General features: G+C 62.0%; 1 protein-coding gene across 1 annotated transcript in view; it reads left to right on the top strand.

Moving 5' to 3' along the window:
• The window catches only part of CAMTA1 (calmodulin binding transcription activator 1), a 294,680-nt gene that overhangs the window by 189,218 nt on the left and 99,655 nt on the right, over window positions 1–5,807 (top strand).

Below are 5,807 nucleotides of genomic sequence, written 5' to 3'. Positions count from 1 at the left end.
CGCCCCCCCACCCCGGGCTCCCTACGCGAGCGTTGGGGAACACATGCCAGGCCCATGTGACAGACAGGAAGGGCACACGACAACGTCAGTGAGATGCAGCCAAGCGGGGACCCCGGGGCTGTGTCCCTCCAGCCACAGATGAGAGTGGGAGCGCAGGCCACGGAGGGAGGCTGTGGAACCAAGGCGGGGCTGGCCGGGCCAGTCCGGTCTCCCCAGGACCGTATCCTCCAGGCCACAGATGGGAGCCGGAGCAGGGGAGGGAGGGGGGCTGTGGCACTGAGGCAGGGCTGGCTGGGCTGTCCCTGCTGCCGGCCCCGTCCTGTCTGCACTGGCCCCGGGCTCAGCCACCGCCTGCTGGACGCAGGACCTGCCTCGGCTCCCAGGCTGGGCGGCAAGCGGATGATGGTAATTGAGCTGGATTTCATTTTGTCAGCAAAGTGGTGCTTTCTGAAGCATCTGTCAGGTGCAGATCACTGAATGCAAAACACCGCGTGAGTCCGGGAAGCTGGGGCTCAGCCGGCACCTCGTTTCCAGGGGCCACGGCTCCTGGCAGCCGCTGAGGGCTCTCGGTGGCCTCTCCTGCCCCGGACAGCTGGGCTCAGGGAGAACAGACATGGGTCTGCCAGACCTGAGAAGGGCACGGTGGCCGCCCAGGGCTGGACACAGGGCCACGGGCTCAGGAAAATTGATCGCCGAGGCTCGGGGCAAAAACCTGTCACCTCCAGGGCCTAAGAGAGGGTCCAAGGTCACTTAGTCCCACGCCACCCTTGGAGCCCGGCTGGAGAGGAAAGGCAGCTGTCGGCCACCACAAACAGGGGATGAACCAAAATGTCCTTTCCAGGGGTCAGAGGGCAATGAGGGTCCAAGCGGAGACCGGGGCACCTGTGGTGACCTACCATCCTGAGAGTCCCCAGGTGCTCAGATTCAGGGACCTGCCCCCCAGCCTCAAGGCTAGGGATGGGGATCGGGAGGGTCAAAGGGGTCTGTGTGGAAAGACAGGCCCCCACAGCCAGTGGCCCAGGGGTGGCACCCCAAGACTGAGTGTCTTCACTGGCCACCCGCCTGAGTCAAGTGTCCCGAGGGGAGGTAAGGGCCAGCTCAGCCTTGGTGCCCCTGCCTGGACCCTCAAATCAGGCGGCCTGGGGGCCTCCCGGGCTCAGGCTGTACCAGCAGCAGCCTTCTTATCCCCAGCCTCCTTTACGGCAGACTCCCTTTTTTTTTTTTTTGAGTAGGAGTCTCACTCTGTCGCCCAGACTGGAGTGCAGTGGCACACTCACGGCCACCGCAACCTCGACCTGCTGGGCTCCGGCGATCCTTTCATCTCAGCCTTCCAAGTAGTTGGAACTACAGGCGGGTGCTACCATGCCCAGCTAGTTTTTGATTTATTGTAGAGATGAGGTCTTGCCAAGTTGCCCAAGCGGGGCTTGAACCCGCGGGCTCAGGCAATCCATATGGCAACCTCCTTAACGGCAGCTCTGACGACATCCCTCCTTCCGTATAACCTCTCAATGCCCATCTACCCAATACGGAGCTCCAAGTACAGTCTGCTGTCGCCCCTCCACCCTCACTGCCCCCCAGCCCCAAAGGCCTCTGTGCCAAGTTCCACCATTTGTGGCCCCCAGAGTCCGCAGTGCCTCTTGCCCTCCGTCCACCTTCCTCCCGCCTTAGTCCGCTCAGCTCACCCCATCCCTCAGCTCCCAGCCAGATGTCGCTTCTCCGTGGGCCTCCCTGCCACCCCACTTGGGCCTCAACCCCCAGTGCCCGGCCTCCCCAAGCCCCCACAGGGGACAGGTCAAACCTAAACCAGCCTCTCACGCCCAACCAGAAGGGGCCGCTTGAGCATCTGTGAGATTCTGCAGGGCATCCAGAGTCGGGGAAACAGCACCGCCAGCTCCCGGGAGGCTTCCTGCTTCTGTCTGACCCAGCTCGTGTCCACTCCCCCAGGACCTGGGCAGCATGCAGCCGAGGCGGCTCAGGGTTACCCTCCCCAGGCCGGACCTGAGGGACAGAGCTATGAGGCAGGGTGCCGGGGTCCCACGGTCAGAGCCACCTGCCCACTCCTTCCGAGTCGGTACAGGGGGCATCTAAGTGTGTGGGGCTGGCATCGGGCACGGGGTTCTCCCCAGCCCTACCCCAACCTGTCACCCGTCTGCAGAGCCTCGGGGGCCAGCACAATGACTCTGCAAACAGTGACACCGATGCCTCCTGGCTGGGGCACTAGAAGGAGTCGGAGCTGGGAGCCAGAGGTGGGCACTCGTCCTGGCTCTGCGGGCTGGGGGCCAATCGCCCACCCTCTCTGCACCCACGTGCCCTCTGTCAAGTGAGAGAAAGAAGCCAGCAGCCCCTGCCCCAGACCAACCGCACTCAGCCGACTCTGGGGCCGGTTCAGCTCCCGGCCTCTGCGTGCCGGGCCCAGAGGGCTGAGGCTGCCAGTTTGCCCCATTTTCTGGGAAGTAGCATCACACCAGGAGGTTTGGTTCATCCTGCAGAAGCTGTCCCGGGGTGGGTGCAGCCCCGGGAGAGGCCTGGGGCCTTCCTTCTGGGGCTCAGTCGGTGCTTCCAAAATAAGGGTCTTTTTGACCTTTTTTTGAAAGGGTGGCCAACCCTTCTGCAGCTCGTCCGACCCCTGCTATGCATTCGTCCTTAGAGGGGACGCCCGTTCCCAAGACACGTTTTCAGTCAGGAGGAGAGTTTCCTTCCTGGCCTTTGGGGGCCTGGCACCGGCTCCTACTTAGCTTACCAGCAGTTCTTTATGAGATCCTGCTGGCAAATCAGGGCCCCTGCACTGGAGAAAAGGCCCTGTCTGGGAAGCAGCCCCAGAAAAAGTTCCAGAGGCAGCATTAGCAGAGACCGGCCAAGGGGAGCTCCTAGGGAGAATCGCCTCTCCAGCCCACCCTCACGGTCAGAGGCCCTGGCCCGGGCCCTCCCCTCGACCCAGACAGCCCCTCCCCCGAGCCCCCCCCTCCGGCGCCATCTTCCCTGGCACGTTCCCCACACAGGAGCCACCCGCGCATCCATCCAGCAGGCAGGAATGCCGCCTCCAGGTTGGGCGAGGAAATCAGGCCTCACAACTCCAGGGGGCGGACAACACACCCAGGCCAGCTTTGGGCACTCGGAGGGAGCTGCAAACGCCCATTCAGGAACCAGCAGTGCATCCAGAAAATTATGTAAAACCACCACAAACTCCCCGTCAAGCTAATCACACTTGGCTCTTGGTGTCCGGGGACAGAGTGGCAAGCAGTTACCCCCCAGCATGCTCGTGCAGGGCTTGGAGGAGACAGGCTCGGCCGGGGAAGCATCCCTGGAACCCCACAAGCACGGCGGCCACCGGCAAGGCTTGGAACACACAGGGTGTGGTAGCCGTGTTAGGGAAGCACCGGGGTGGGCCGCCAGCCACCAAGGCATCCGATCTGGTTCCAGGAGCCGGCATACCACCCGGCGCTGGAGCCAGACACGTTCGCTTTGCCACATTTTCACATACACTCACATTCCTTCAAAGGTTTCACAGTTTGATTTCCTGATGTTTCCAAATTTCTCTGCCCTGCAGCAGAGTTGTCAGTGGTTTAATCAAAATGTTGTGCTTCTCGGGGGTGAAGGGAAACCCGGATCCACAGCCTCCCCCTCACCTGTCATGAGACAGGGGCTCGCCATCCTCCTGCCGAGTCTCACAGGTCTGACTGACTCCAGGAAGTCCATCCTGATTCTCCCAACTGTGCCCTTTGACTGGATTTGGGGGGGCTTCCCCTCCACCTGCAATCTGAGGGATGCTTCCTCCAGATAAAGACATAGACATGGAAGTAAATGGATGTATCTGATAGGAGTTCCCAGCATGCCTCCAACAATCCTTCCTGTCTCGGGTGATCCCTGCTATAGTAGCTGGACTACGGGTCCTGTGGCTGCAACAAAGACCAACATAGCAAGGGCTCAAATGAAATAGAAGCTTATTTCTCTTTCACATATCAGTTCAGGGTCAATATGGCAGCCCCACAGTGTCCGAGATCCGCCACCAGGCTGGTCACTGCCATTCCTAGGGTGTTGCCCTCTTTGACTGGGCCCAAGAAGGCTGCCTCAGCTCCTGCCACTGCAACTGTGTTCCAGCCAGTGGGAAGGGCAGATAATAAAGTGGAGGGCAAGTGTCTTCCCTGTAAGGACAGGGCCAAGAAGTTGCACATATCCTTTCTAGTCATATATGATTGGCCAGAATTTTGTCATGTTGGCTGCCCTAGCTGCAAGGGAGTCTGGAAAGTGTCATGTTTTGCTAACATACTCTGGGAAATAAGCTTTTGCATGAGTCATTCAGGGTCATGTGGCGCTGAGCTCAGCCTGGGGTGCCCCTCTGAGCTTCAGCTTTCTGGCTCAAGGTGTACAATTGCTCATCTCGGTTCAAGGCCTGAGGGTGACGGTCTGGGGTCCCATCTGAGGGTAAGAGTCTATGGAATGCAAGCAAACATGATCGAAAGCTCAGTGTGTTTCATCCTGGAGGTTCCGGGGTCTGTTCCCATGCAGCTGGTGGGAGACAGCCCCACTTTGCACCCGGCAGGCTCTCGCAGTATGAGTGAGGGGCCAGGCAGGGGAGCCCCTTGACTCCAGACGGACCCCGGAGAGAGAGGGCTTTGTGGGGGGCAACTGGTCTGCCAGGCAGGGCTCTGTCCCTGGTCCTGCCAGCCGGGGAGAATCAGGCTCAGCAATCGTCCACAGTGGCTCTAAAGTGCCGTGCCCTGGCCCTTCCCCACTTCCCTCTGAGCCCACAGGAGCCCTACACCCAGCATGGCCTCCACCCCACACCCAGCTGGGCCTCCACTTCCACTCTCTCCGTGACCGCTATCCCCTCACTCAACACGGGCTCCAACTCCACTTCCATCGACATCACCTTTCTCACCTCCTCCTCAACACAGCCTCCACCTCCATCGACACCGACACCGAGGTGGGTTGTTTCGGAGAAAGCATCAGGGGTGGAGCTGCCAGAAAACCGAGCCATGCCCCTACAGGCGTGCATCCTCACATACGTGGGCCTGTGTGTGCAGGGTGTGCATGTGTATGAAGGTGTGGGTGGACACGCGTGGAGACACGTGCCATGTGGCACAGGCCGGGGGCTCTGCTGGCTTCACGGTCCCCCCCCTGCCACCGAGGACACGGCCTCCGAGGCCCCAGGACGCCGAGATGGGGAGGATGGAACCCGGGAGGGCGGCCGGCAAGAGCCAAGCCCAGAGGATCCAGGCCAGGCCTTGCTCGCGGCTGCAGGGCCACCGGGCCAGCCCGGGGAGCCACGAGCAGCCTCCAGCCAGGGACACTGGGGCCAGGTCACCCCTTGGGGCCGGGCCATGGACACCGCTGCGAGTGACACCCCATCCCCTGCTCGCGATGGGCCCATGCCCCTTGCTCGCTGGGAAGTGCCCGGCCTGCCTGGCCTCTCTCCACTACCAGGACGAGGGTCAGGGCACTGGCCACGGTGAGTGCGGGGCAGAGGTCATCCAGAAGGTGAGAGTGGAGCCATGTTGGGCGTGGGGCAGAGACGTGGAGGCCAGCAGAGGTGTGAGCTGGAGGCATGTGAGGTGGAGACGCAGGCCATGTTGGGTGTGGGGTGGCGGCCCTAGTGAGCGTGGGTGGAGGCATGGTCTAGAGGCCATGGTGGGCGTGGGTGGAGTGTGCCGCGCGGGCTCCCCACCACCCCCGGTCTCCCCGACACCTGGTCCTTCCCGCAGCCGGTCGGGACGTCGGGAGCCTCGTCCGGGCCTCCCCTCCAGCCTCTCACCCGTCTGCGAGGCAGCAAGCCGCCCCCTTCTCCGTCCCCCGACCCCGTCTCTGCA

This window comes from Carlito syrichta, unplaced genomic scaffold (assembly GCF_000164805.1).
Source record: "Carlito syrichta isolate Samal-C Ts95f unplaced genomic scaffold, Tarsius_syrichta-2.0.1 Scaffold307329, whole genome shotgun sequence".
Classification (NCBI taxonomy): Eukaryota; Metazoa; Chordata; class Mammalia; order Primates; family Tarsiidae; genus Carlito; species Carlito syrichta.
Note: the sequence above shows the minus strand (reverse complement) of the source record. Positions and strands in the feature narration are given on the sequence as shown.